A 12,676-nucleotide genomic window follows, 5' to 3' on the forward strand; every position below is an offset into this window, starting at 1 on the left:
GCGACGGCGTCGGGGCGGCGCGGGGCGGTGACAGCGTCGGGGTGGCGCGGGGCAGCGACGGCGTCGGGGTGGTGACGGCGGCGGCAAACGTCAGGGCGGCGACGGCGCGGGGTGGCACGCGGCGACGACGCGGGGTGGCGCGCGGCGACAGCGTCGGTGCGGCACCGGGCGGTGACGGCGCGACGACGGTGTCGAGGCAGGGGCGGCGCGCGGCGACAACGGGGTAGAGGGGCAGCTGGGCGGCGTTCGTAGGGATCAAAGAACTGAAACGAAAATTTCACAAGTGTTGATATAGACAGAGCATTGGTACTAAAGGGGGCATTGGTCCCGGTTGGTGCCACGAACCGGGACCAAAGGGTGGCATTGGTCCCGGTTCGTGCCACCAACCGGAACCAATGGCCTTGCACAGCGGCGTAGTGGTGGGAGTTTAGTCCCACCTCGCTAGTTGAGAGCGCCCCGCACCTGTTTATAAGCTCCACTGCCTCTTCCCACTCGAACTCCTCTAAACTGTAGGCCTATGGGCCTAATCCGACACTGCTATGCATGTGGGCATGTTGGGCCTTCTGTGGGCCTGAATCCTGGCCCAACTAGCTGGGTTTCTAGTCATATTCAGGCCGTGGTGGCCCAGTAGGTGGCATTTTTTTAATTTTTTTCCTTTTTTCTTTTCTTTTTTGCTTTATCTTTTTATTTTGTTTCTACTTACAACAAAATACTTACTATTGCTATTTTTATTTATTTTATTAAAGTTTATTTATTTTATTTTATTAAAGTTTATTTTATTTTGTTTCTACTTATTTATTTTATAAAAGTTTATTTTATTTTATTTTGTTTCTACTTATTTATTTTATTAAACTTTATTTTATTTTATTTTGTTTTGTTTCTACTTATTTATTAAAGTTTATGTTGTTTCTACTTATTTATTTTATTTTATTTTTGCTTTTTTTATTTATTTTATGAAAATTCTTTTTGCTTTTAATGTTTTGAACAGAAAATGCTTTCACCCACATAGCATGTGCTAAAAAGTTGAGAGGGTTACGGCAAAAACTAGATGCACTTCGTGTACAAAACGGACAATCTCTTTCGAAGTATAAGGGTTTCGGACGAAAACTCATCTGTTACAAAGGGATTTCATTTATTTTGAACGTATTTCAACTCCAGACTTTTTGTGTGTTCAAAATGCACCATTCAAAGCCACATCATCAATTTTCAACCCTTTCTGACTTCATTTGTTATTTTTCATGCATTTACTGATTTTTTTTAGCTATATGACCCTAAAATTGAAAAGCTTTTAAAATGAACTCTGAAAAGGTTGAAAGTTGGCATGGCACCATCATTTCACCCACATAGTATGTGCTAAAAAGTTGAGAGGGTTATGGCAAAAACTGGATGCACTTCGTGTACAAAATGGACAATCTCTTTCGAAGTATCGGGGTTTCGGACGAAAACTCGTCTGTTACAAAGGGATTTCATTTTTTTGAACTTATTTGAACTCTAGACTTTTTGTGTGTTCAAAATGCACCATTCAAAGCCACATCATCAATTTTGAACCCTTTTTGACTTCATTTGTTATTTTTCATGCATTTATTGATTGTTTTGAGCTATATGACCCTGAAATTGAGAAGCATTTCAAATGAACTCTGAAAAGGTTGAAAGTTGGCATGGCATCATCATTTCACCCACATAGCATGTGCTAAAAAGTTGAGAGGCTTACGGCAAAAACTGGATGCACTTCGTGTACAAAACGGACAATCTGTTTCGAGGTATCAAGGTTTCATACGGAAACTCGTCTGTTACAACAGGCATTTCATTTCTTCACATGTAACTGCAGTGATATTCTAGATCAAAGGCATCATCATAATAGTTGTGGAGAGAAAGTCTTCACTTTTTCTTCGCTTGTGTCCTTTACTTATTGCGTCGTAACCATGGATAATCTTCATCGTTTATCAGGGTGCTTGGGTCAGCCTTGACTTTGAAGGGAGGAATTTCATGAAACTTTTCATAATCTTAGGACATGTCTATCTTGCCCTCCACTCCCACGAAGTCTCTTTTTTCTGAAAGAACTATGTGGCGCTTTGGCTCATCGTATGATGTGTTCGCTTCCTTATCTTTTCTTTTTCTCGGTTTGGTAGACATGTCCTTCACATAGAAAACCTGCGCCACATCATTGGTTAGGACGAACAGTTCGTCTGTGTACCCAAGATTGTTCAGATCCATTGTTGTCATTCCATATTGTGGGTCAACTTGTACCCCGCCTGCTGACAGATTGACCCATTTGCACTTAAACAAAGGGACCTTAAAATCATGTCCGTAGTCAAGTTCCCATATGTCCACTTTCTGAGGAGACAACCTCAAGTTCATAGTATCAACTCTATTGAAAAAATCCCATCAATCATATTTGGAGGTTTTGAATTTCCTCTTCCTACTGTCAAGAAGAAATATGATATTCTTATTATTAGGGATGTGCATATCCCCGTTGAGGTAACATAGTGTTATTTGAAATTTCTCCGGTTCCATGTTATTCGGAATGAGTTCGTTAACAAGACTTGATCAACCTTGTTAGTGGATTCCTTTTGATGATCATGAGATGGATGAAACTAGAAGGCACAACCTTCTATACCCTCTTTTTACTTTCTGTTATTTATATTAAATAAAATAAAAATAGTATTTTCTGTTTGTTATCTGATTATCCGTGCAATATAAAAATACCCCGAAAATATATGTTCTTCAAATGCCCTGAAATTTAAATATGATTTTTTCTGAAATACTTGAGAATATTCTTTGGCTCCCCTTGTGTCGAATCAATAAATTTGGGTTGAATACTCTACCCTCGAAAATTGTAGCGATCCCCTATACTTGTGGGTTATCAAAGGGTTCGTGGCTCTGACCATCGCTCTGGCCTTAGATCCGGAGCAAACCATCAGGTCCGAAGATGGGAGTGTGGAGCCCACCGGACACTCCGTTGCAAACCGCATTATCGAGGCTCCGGAGGCGACCGTGACCATGACGAACTTGAAATCAGTCCAGGTTCCCCCTATCATTGAAAGGCCGAACTTGCCCCCAGACTTCAAATCCGAACTCTCGAAGTACGCACCAAGTAGGCAGGACCAGGAGGCTTTCACCCCGGCCAGCCCCGCGGACTCTCTCTTCCACGTCCAAACCTCACTCTTAAACGAGGCCCTGGACTTAATGCGATCCCTCGCTATCACCGAGGAATCACTTCCGAACTACGCCCAGCCCGGACTAGGGGCTGAGAGCGGGGAATTTTACCTCAGACCCACTACCCACTTCATAGCCACTGTCGAAGACTTAATCGACATGCTGGATTACGCCTCCGAATACATCGACGACATGGGCGACGATGCTGGAGACGAATAAGGCCAAGACCCGCCGATTATCGGGCGACGGACGGGACAGGCCTCGTTCCCATCCCCGATAAAGCTAATGGACACCTATGTAGCGCATTTAATGCACTTTGTCCCATAATGCCGTGCGATAAGCTCGCACACTGTAGGCCTTTCCTCCTCCTGTGTGCCACTGTGGCAACCCCTTTTTCCTATAAAAGGAGGCCCGAGGCGACAGGGAGAGGGATTCGGCTTTTTGGAATGGCACAGTCACCGTAGCTAGTTCAAAAAGCTCAAGAACACCCAATACATCCACCAAAGCAGGACTAGGGTTTTACGCATCCTCGCGGCCCGAACCTGGGTAAATGATCTGTGTGCTAGCTCCTAAACCTGCTCTTCTCACGACCCCGCGCCCGTCGACCGTAGAAGGGATCCCAGTGATCCCATAGGTGTCGTTCCCACCGACAGGCAGAGATGTAGTTCCTCTCTCATAATAATTGCAAGTAGGAGCAGCAAGCACATGCATATTGTATCTATCAAAATCATCATGTGTAGTAGTAAAACGCAACCCATCAATATAATCTTTAATAAGGGCAAACTTGTCCGATATAGTGTAGTCGGGAGAATTCAAAAAGATAATAGGACTATTATGCGTGGGCGCAATAGCAACAATTTCATGTTTAACATAAGGAACTATAGCAAGTTCATCTCCATAAGCATAATTCATATTGGCATCTTGGCCACAAGCATAGCAAGCATCATCAAAAAAGGATATTTCAAAAGAATCAGCGGGATCATAACAATCATCATAGCATTCGCCCTTTGGTAAGCACGAAGGGAAATTGAACAATGCATGAGTTGAAGAGTTACTCTCATTAGAAGGTGGGCACGGGTAGCTAATCCGCTCTTCGTCCTTTTGTTCTTCGCTCTCTGCATCATCTTTTTTCATCCAATGAGCCCAAAGTTTCATCAATTCCTTCTTCCATAGACTCCTGCAAAATATTAATCTCCTTTTGGACAGCGGAGGAGTTCTCGATATATGGTTTAACATAGGCATTAGAAGCATAATTATCATAACAATATTTAAGTATGGCAAAATTTTCAGATTTGTAAAGAGTAGCATCATACTTTCCAATCAAAGAAGCAATTTCATAAACACCCTTAAAAGCAACAAATTCTTCAATTTGTTGAACATCATAGTAATTATAAACACCTTTAGCATATGAAGATACAATTCCATTATCATTAAACTCACACTGGTACAGAAGGTGTTTCTTAGGGTCTTCAGAACAACAAGTAAAATCATATATTTCACATAAATTCCAAGCATAGCATTGCAAACGATGAATTTGATCCAATAAAAGTTTCCCTTTTTCAGATATGCGGTGTCGCACATAACAAGCATGCTCATATAAAGATTTGCCCTCAACTAAGCTAGTTGGGGTTTCAGCACGAGCACATAGGGATCAAAGATGATCCAAATAAAAAGCTTCAGGAGTATGATAGATTTTGAGTGGTTCTTCAACCATTGGTGTAGTAGGTACAACTAATTTTTTTGGTATTTTGCGTTTCCTACCCATAACTAAAGATAGAAAACAAGAGCACAGAATAAAAACTACTTAGTGATAAAGCAAACAAGCACACACGAGAATATTCACCCCATGCTATTGCTCCCCGGCAACGGCGCCAGAAAAAGGTCTTGATAACCCACAAGTATAGGGGATCAATTGTAGCCTCTTTCGATAAGTAAGAGTGTCGAACCCAACGAGGAGCTAAAGGTAGAACAAATATTCCCTCAAGTTCTATCGACCACCGATACAACTCTACGCACGCTTAACATTCGCTTTACCTAGAACAAGTATGAAACTAGAAGTACTTTGTAGATGTTTTTGGATAGGTTTGCAAGATAATAAAGAGCGCGTAAATAAAAAGTAGGGGATGTTTAGATAAAGACACGACTAAGTTAGTTTTAGTAAAGAGCTTGTTGTCACACAAGAAAGTTATTTGTCCCTAGACAATCGATAACTAGACGGTAATCACTATTGCAATTTTATTTGAGGGAGAGGCATAAACTAACATACTTTCTCTTCTTGGATCATATGCACTTATGATTGGAACTCTAGCAAGCATCCGCAACTACTAAAGATCATTAAGGTAAAATCCAACCATAGCATTATAAGGCATCAAGTCCTCTTTATTCCCATACGCAAGCAACCTACTTACTCGGGTCTGTGTTTCTATCACTCACGCCACCCACCATAAGAAAATCATGAACATATTGCAAACCCTATAGCAGGGATCCCTCACGCTTGCGCGACACGGAGAGTACCATAGGACAACACCAATAATAAAACATGCAACTCAAACCAATCACGATCGACAATTAACCCATAGGACAAAACGGATCTAGTCAAACATCATAGGATAGCCATACATCATTGGGAAATAATATATAGCGTTGAGCACCATGTTTAAGTAGAGATTACAGCGGGTAAAAGAAGGGTTACACCGCTGCATGGAAGGGAGGAAGAGTTGGTGATGATGGGGTGAAGTTGTTGGCGTAGATTGTGGTGATGATGATGGCCCCGGTGGCGTTCCGGCGCCACCGGAAGAGAGGGGGAGAGAGCCCCCCTTCTTATTCTTCTTCCTTGACCTTCTCCCTAGATGGGAGAAGGGTTTCCCCTTTGGTACATGGCCTCCATGGCATGGGAGGGGCGAGAGCCCCTCCAAGATTGGATATGTCTCTCTGTCTCTCTGTTTCTACGTTCCCTGATTCTGCCCTTTCACCATTTCTTAAATTCCCGAAGATCCGTAACTCCAATTGGGCTGAATTTCGAACACGATCTCTATCCGGATATTAGCTTTCTTGCGGCGAAAGAAGGGCACCAACCGCCTTACGGGTGGCCACGAGGGCCCAGGGCGCGCTTGACCCCCTGGGGTGCGCCCCCTGCCTCATGGCCCCCTCGGGCATCGTCTCGCGTTGATTCTTCTTCCCAAAAATCACATATATTTCCAAAAAAATCTCCGTCAGTTTTTATCCCGTTTGGACTCCGTTTGATAAGGATTTTCTGCGAAACAAAAAAATGCAACAAAACAGGAACTGGCACTGGGCACTGGATCAATATGTTAGTCCCAAAAATAGTATAAAAAGTTGCCAAAAGTATATGAAAGTTGTATAATATTGGCATGGAACAATCAAAAATTATAGATACGGCGGAGACATATCAGCTGGTTGTTTAGCTTCGGACTTGTCCCGTCAGCCGTCACTTCTTTTAATAATGCACTAAAAGGTTTGGGTATTGGTTCTGAGTTGGCCTTTGGCCTTTACGCACTAACCACCACACGAGAATAGTTATGGGCCTCGGCGTCGCAGTATCATCCGAAGATTTGTCAGACGTCCAGTTCAGCATTGCGGCACGGCTGGGCCGGCACCATCCATGTAGAGGTGGAGCCTGGACCTGCCCTGCTCGCAACGACCCGGAGTGCAACGGGCGATGGGCCCAGACCCCGGAGTGCTTAGGATGTAGACCGGCGGGGACCTCTCTGCTAAGTCTAGGTAGGGCTACGACGTGTTGATCTTCCGAGGTTGGGCCTGACCCAGGAAAGTGTGTCCGGCCAAAGTAATCAAGCATGTTGGAAAATGTGGTGCACCACTGCAGGAAAGATTATCTATTAATAGCCATACCCACGGTAATGGACGTTCAGACTTATATCCTGATCTATTACAACTAGAAATGGATACTTGAGATATGTGGCTCCGGGATTGCTTTCTCGCGGGGAGTCGAGGAAGGATCTCTGGGCATTAATTCTACGACATGCTTGTTAATTATAAAATGATATTCTTTACTCTTCTACTTGATGCAAGATGCTTGGAGCTTCTTGAAGATGCTAGTCTTCGATAGGCTACGTCTCCCCCCTATTCTGGCATTCTGCAGTTCAGTCCACCGACACAACCCTTTCATTTGATACCAATCCATACTTAGTTTAGATCTGATGCTTGCGAGTACTTTGGATGAGTAGTCACAGTTGCTTTGCTCCCCCTCCCCCCCCCCCCTCTTTATTCTTTCTAGTTATTGCAACCAGATGGTGGATGAGGGAGTCCTAGTCTAAGGGGTCCTCGGGCGTCCGGCCTGTTATCCATGGGCCGGACTGATGGGCTGTGAAGACATGAAGGCCGAAGACTGTACCCGTGTCCGGATTGGACTCTTCTTGGTGTGGAAGGCAAGCTTGGCGACTGAAGATGAAGATCCGTTCTTATGTAACTGACTCTATGTAAACCCTAGATCCCCCCGGTGTCTATATAAACCGGAGGTGTTAGTCCAAGGATATACTCATTACCATAGTCATACAGGCTAGGCTTCTAGGATTTAGCAATTACGATCTCGTGGTAGATCAACTCTTGTAACACTCATATTCATCAAGATCAATCAAGCAGGACGTAGGTTATTACATCCATAGAGAGGGCCCGAACCTGGGTCAACATCATGTCCCCCATCTCCTGTTACCATCGATCCTAGACGCACAGTTCGGGACCCCCTACCCGAGATCCGCCGATTTTGACACCGACATTGGTGCTTTCATTGAGAGTTCCACTGTGCCGTCAACGAAAGGTTCAATGGCCCCTTCAATCGTCTATAGTGACGCTGTCCAAGGAGAAACCTTCCTCCCCAGACAGATTTTCATGTTCAGCGGCTTCGTACCGCGGGCCAACTTGCTTGGCCATCTGGAGTAGATCGATAGCTACGCCCCTGGCCACCAGGTCAGATTCGGAAGCTTGAACTACGTCGCGGATATCCGTGAAGACTTGATCTTCAATAGATTTGAGACTGCAGCGATGGCTCCCCCTCGCCCCGATGAACATGACTTAAATCTATCATCGGATCACATCCAGGAGATGGTCCTTGTTGCTGCAACGGCCTTAGAACCGGAGCAAATCGTGCCATCCGGGGCCACCGAGTCCGCGGCATTGGAGCCGCACACTGACCTGGCACCCCGCAATATTTGTGGAAATGGAACTCCGGACTCGTCTCCGGCTATAAGTCCCGGACTGGGTACGCCTGCGGACACCGAGCTGGATTGGTTATCGATTTTCGAATTTAGCACCGCAGACATCTTCCAGCACTCACCTTTGGGTGATGTGCTAAACTCTTTAAAGAACTTGTCCTTGGAGAAGGACCCATAGCCAAACTATGTTCGGTTCGAGCCAGAGGCTGATGATGGGAAATTTCGCTTCCCACCCGCTACCCACTTCATAGCCACTGTCGATGACTTAACCGACGTGCTTGATTACGGCTCCGAAGACATCGACGGTATGGACGACGATGCCGACCAGGAGCAAGGCCAAGACCCGCCATTTACTAGACGTTGGACGGCCACCTCTTTCGTACAATGTGTACATGGTCGACACACCTAAAAAAGCTAGTGACGATAACAAAGGAGATCCAGTTGCGAATAAACCTTCTGAGACACAGTCCAAGCGCCGGCTCCCTAAACGCCGCTCTAAGCCTCGTCGCTCAAAAGATGATGACACTGGCACCGGAGAAAATAGTACTCCGGGCGATGCTGAAAACAATGAAGATCCTGTCGGGGCTGCGTCCGAACAGGAGGAACAAGACAACGGGCAAGATAACCCTGATAAACAGGCCATGCCCAATGATCCAGATGATGATAGTTATCGTCCAGTCTCCGAGGATGATGAGAGTCTCGACAATAAGGACTTCATCGTGCCTGAGGCACCCCTCAAGCAGGAGTGTTTCAAGCGCCGGCTAATAGCCACTGCAAGAAGCCTGAAGAAGAAGCAGTAGCTCCAAGCAGTCGAAGAATACGGCCTCGAGCACCCAGAATACGGCCTGCTCATTGACAGGTGGACTGATATCCTGGCAGCCGAAGAATACGGCCTCGAGCGCCCAGACAAGAGTTACCCGAAGCGCAGACTGCTACCTCAGTTCGATGAGGAAGCACCAGATCCCATACCTCCCTCACGCAATGCGGACCGACCACCACGTGGTCGGGGTAGTGCGGTGGACCGACCACCTCGCGGTCGGGATAAAACGGCAACTCAGGCTGAACAACAGCCCACACCACCGCCTCGCAAAAACAGGGAGAGAACATCTCGGGACCATACATACGACTTTCGGCAGGATCTGGACAGTAGAGTAGGACACACCAGATCAATCTACGGATCGTGAGGACGCTTCCCGACTCGGGATGACGGCTACCTATTCGGACGTGACAAACCTAGTCACACCCGGGCCGATAACCGCAGACGGACTTCATCGGAGGTGCGCCGTGACGCGGCCCGATATAGAGGCGCCGCACACCCTCTCTGCTTCACAGATGAGGTGCTGGATCACGAATTTCCCGAGGGGTTCAAGCCCGTCAATATTGAATCATACGACGGAACAACCGATCCCGCAGTATGGATTGAGGACCTTATTCTCCACATCCACATAGCCCGTGGAGACGACCTCCACGCCATCAAATACCTCCCACTAAAACTCAAAGGGCCAGCTTGACACTGGCTAAATAGCCTGCCCGAGAATTCCATCGGTAGCTGGGAGGACTTGGAAGAGGCCTTCCTTGACAACTTCCAAGGTACATATGTCCGGCCACCCGATGCCGATGACTTAAGCCACATAGTTCAACAACCTGGAGAATCAGCCAGAAAATTCTGGACTAGGTTCCTAACCAAAAAGAACCAGATTGTTGACTGTTCGGACGCCAAAGCCCTAGCGGCCTTTAAACACAGCATCCGTGACGAATGGCTAGCACGCCACCATGGCCAAGAAATGCCGAAGTCCATGGCAGCCCTTACGGCACTCATGACCCGCTTTTGCACGGGTGAGGACAGCTAGCTGGCTCGTAGTAAAAACACAGCCAGCAAGACAGGCCCCTCCGAGGCCAAGAACAGCTCCGGCAAGCTCCGACGCAACAGACACAAACGCCGAAGCAATGGCGACAACACCGATGACACCACCGTTAATGCCGGATTCAGTGGCTCCAAGTCCAGCCAGCGAAAGAAGCCCTATAAAAGGAACAGTGAGAGACCATCCAGCCTGGATCGCATACTCGATCGTCCGTGCCAGATACATGGTACCCCAGATAAACAAGCCAATCACACCAACAGAGACTGTTGGGTTTTCAAACAGGCTGGCAAGTTAAATGCCGAAAACAAAGAAAAGGGATCACAAAGTAAGGACGAGGACGAAGAGCCCCAGCAGCCGAACACTGGGGGGCAGAAGAAATTTTCCCCTCAAGTCAAAACGGTGAACATGATATACGCTACACACATCCCCAAAAGGGAGCGCAAGCGGGCACTTAGGGACGTCTATGCGGTAGAGCCAGTTGCCCCAAAATTCAATTTGTGGTCGTCATTCCCGATCACCTTCGATCGTCGAGATCACCCAACTAGTATCCGCCATGGCAGTTCAGCCACACTAGTCCTCGACCCAATTATTGACGGGTTTCACCTAACACGTGTCCTGATGGGCGGTGGTAGCAGCCTCAACATGCTTTATCAGGACATAATGCGGAAGATGGACATTAACCCCTCACAAATCAAACCAACAAAGACTACCTTTAAAGGAGTCATACCAGGCGTAGCGGCCCGCTGTACGGGCTCAATCACGCTGGAGGTGGTCTTCGGTTCTTCGGACAACTTCCGAAGCGAAGAGTTAATCTTTGATATCGTCCCCTTCCGTAGCGGCTACCACGCACTGCTCGGATGAACCGCGTTTGCTAGATTCAACGCAGTACCACACTATGCTTATCTCAAGCTCAAGATGTCCGATCCACGCGGCGCCATAACAGTCAATGGCAATACTGAACGCTCCCTCCGAACAGAGCAGCACACCGCCGCCCTAGCAATAGAGGTACAGAGCGGCCTTCTCAAGAAGCACCATAGTACGACTGGCGAGCCCCTGGACATCATTAAGAGGTTTCCGGACTACACTGCAACAGGACAGCGCGGCTCGTCAAGAGCTCGATTAGCAATTCGGCCTCCGTCCCAGTCCAGATGAAGTAGTGGCATTCGTACCACGCATACATAATTACGCACTCAAAATTTCATGGACATCGACGGAGGCACAAGCCAGCCCAGGATCTCCAGTTCGGTTAGACCGATCCCAGACACACATATAACTTTACTATATCCTTTTCCCTTTTTTCAGGTTTCTCTTATGCGGGCCTCCTTCGACGGCCTGATTAATGATACTGTCAAAGGATAAACACACCAAATTGACACGGAGCATAGGCGTACATGGGAAGCCCTAGAGGCTAACTAAACGATTACTCTATCCGTTTTCAGGACCCACACGCAACTCGCCTTTGGTCGCGGCATGTCAAATAGCCGGTTGCTTATTGCATTATTTTGTACCAATGTGCTTGGACGAATTACCCCAACTATAATGGAAACAGTTCATGATCCAAGTTTAAGGGCCCAAGATCCTATCTATGTTCTCCCTCTGTTTTCCTTTAAATTACTTATTTCCTAGCAACCGTACACTCTGGAACGTTTCATATTTGCCAGGGGCTCCCCATCACCCCACGATACGGCAACAAAGTCCGAACAATCCTTAAAGATAGGTTCGGCACCCCGAACTTAGCATTATATACGTTGGCTCTGAATCATGTTTTTGGTCAATAGTTGGGTTGCCCGGCTCCTATGCTTGCTACCCTACGTTCCGCTAAATCGGCTAGGGTAGTAAAGGGAGAACTACTACGATTGTGCCCTGGCCTTGACCAGATGAGCGCCTAAGTAAAGAAAGCCGAAAACCGATTGTCATGATACGGCGAGAACCGGTCAGCTGTTCGATGGTTACAAATCGTTGGAGATTTTTTCCGCATTATGCGAAAGATCGGCACTTCCCGATCAAATGCTGACAGCACTCTGGTTCGAACCAGGGGCTGCGCCCACGCTTTATTATAAAACTCATATAGCTAAGTGAGGGTGTTTAAGCCGTACAGTCTGATTGCCTTGTTCGCTGCACTAAACAACTCCTTCAAGGACCATATAATTGGATCAAGATTGTTTAGATTCCATCCCGAACACCTCCGTACTACCTACGTGAGGGCAGAAGCCGACGACTGGTCAACCCTCAGATTACATACAACACGACCGCACAGGAGGGCAGAAGTCTCCTTTGGTGGTGATGAGGTAGTAGCGATCTTATCTTTCGGTTTCCATGACAAGGGCTGACCATCATAAGAGGTGGAGTGAGTCTCGCGAGTCCTAGAATTGGCAGCCAAACTCATACCTTTAAACCTTGCCTCGTATTCAAAGACTTGGTTTTGGAGATCGTAGATTTTGCTTTCCAGAAAGATGATTTGCTCGTTGA

This window comes from Triticum urartu, chromosome 4 (assembly GCF_003073215.2).
Source record: "Triticum urartu cultivar G1812 chromosome 4, Tu2.1, whole genome shotgun sequence".
Lineage (NCBI taxonomy): Eukaryota > Viridiplantae > Streptophyta > Magnoliopsida > Poales > Poaceae > Triticum > Triticum urartu.